General features: G+C 46.0%; 1 protein-coding gene across 2 annotated transcripts in view; it reads left to right on the plus strand.

Moving 5' to 3' along the window:
• The first annotated feature begins 488 nt into the window (after positions 1-488).
• The window catches only part of LOC108788318 (L-lactate dehydrogenase B chain-like), a 24,932-nt gene continuing 23,687 nt past the window's right edge, over positions 489-1,733 (plus strand). For both annotated transcript variants that reach the window (XM_018558076.1, XM_018558068.1), the window contains exon 1: positions 489-594. The gene's annotated coding sequence lies outside the window, so the exon portion shown is untranslated. The remainder of the gene's footprint in view (positions 595-1,733) is intronic.

Here is a 1,733-nt window from a genome sequence, read left to right on the forward strand (position 1 = left end):
ATAATTGTCAGGAGTGCAGCGAAAGGTTGCCAAACTATTCGGGGGGTGAAGAGTGATCTTATCTATTACATTGGCAGTTAGTCTGTGTATGATTTAGGAGTGAGTAATGTAAATGCCTTTTGTGTCTGGGAGCATATAAATGCTTTGTGAACTCTGCTGCATCTAGCACTGCATGGGTTAACAGGAGCTAGCATAACTACTTCCTTATCTGTAAAACATTACAGCTTTTGTCTGTCGCTGCACGCAGTAATAGGATGGCTAGACATACAGTAGATACATGCAGTCATAAAAACATGGCTGAATATACAGTGTATGTCCTTCCCCAGTGCTTTCTGAGGTGCACTGTTGTAACAATGGGGCTCCTGTATGGCCTTGAAACTTAGGCTAGGAAGTGTGAGCAGAAGGGTTGGGCCTAGGATGCCCTTGCAGTGCTGTCCTTGGAGGGGATTGAGTGAGGTGATGGGGTGTGTCTGCTGTGTAATGATGTGGTCACAGCTACAGACCTAAACTAGGGCTCTAGCCACTCCTCTAGCTCATTCAGAAAGCAGAAGTCGCATCGCTATCCTCCTTGAGCCTTCCACAGCCTTAAATCATGTATGTATATGCTGATCCTTATTTGGGTTCTGCTCTGCGCATGCCTTTGCTTCCCTCCAGGCTGCAGCATTGCAGGGGTTAAAACCGTTCTTTGTGCGTCTCTCCAGCAGCATCAGCAAACGAGAGGAAGCGTCGCTCGGTTACACTTCTCTTTTGCAGGAGGACCAATGTGTCCTGGCTGCCCCAACAACCTCCTGGCACTGGCAGTCCTCCCTGTCCTCTGATACCCAGGCATCTTTAGATTTGGCACTAGTTTGCAAGGATGCTTTAATTGCTGACTTTTCTCATTTGCTCTGATGTCTCTCTCAAGAATGAGTGTCTGTGCTCTTCTGTTGAACTGTATTATGCTGTTATTGCTGCTGTAGAACACTGTAACGGTGCATTATAAAAGTGTCTCTCCTTGTCTTCACCATGGAATCCGGCATTGGCCTCTTCATGTAGAACAAGAACTGGAGGCTTGCCAGATCTCCACGCCTTCATTTAAAGGCCCTGCTGAATAACTTCACTTCTACGTATGAAGGAATTGCTGACGTCCTCTATTGACAAGAAGGTCTCGCTGTCTGCTTTCCCTTTCTGGAGTCTATAATCGCTGACTTCCCTTTGACACGAAGGTCCTCGTTGTCAGATTTCCTTTCCTGACACTACAATTGCTGTTAAACTGTTCAGGAATCTTGTACAGGTTTACTAGTATTTCCACTATTGTTGGTGTCCTAAACTTCATGCAGGATCCCTGTCCCAAATCAACAATTGTTTAAAGATCAGTTGCTCTTGGCAACCGGATGTTCTGCTTCTAAAACAGAACTACGAAAGCCGAAGGGTTACTGTGGCATCTATTGGGGTCTATAGGAGGCCCATTCGCTCTAGAGGCTGGAGGAAGGGGGGTGGCTGGCATGATTCATCAGGATGTGCCAGGCAGCACAGGAGTAATGGCTGCTCTGCGTTTCTTGTCAAATAGCTGCATACATCTGCTCTTAGTAAACGGATAAGGATGACACAGCATCCAGTGCTTAGATGAGGGTTACGTAACGCATGTGGTTACAGTTCTTGGAAATCTTGCTATAGGAAATTAGACTAACCAGCGAGCCTAGAACATACTTAAACTTTCTCTCCTTAGTACTCTTTAAGATTACTTGTGCCCA

Source organism: Nanorana parkeri, unplaced genomic scaffold, assembly GCF_000935625.1.
Source record: "Nanorana parkeri isolate BGI_ZX_2015 unplaced genomic scaffold, ASM93562v1 scaffold14, whole genome shotgun sequence".
NCBI classification, from domain to species: domain Eukaryota; kingdom Metazoa; phylum Chordata; class Amphibia; order Anura; family Dicroglossidae; genus Nanorana; species Nanorana parkeri.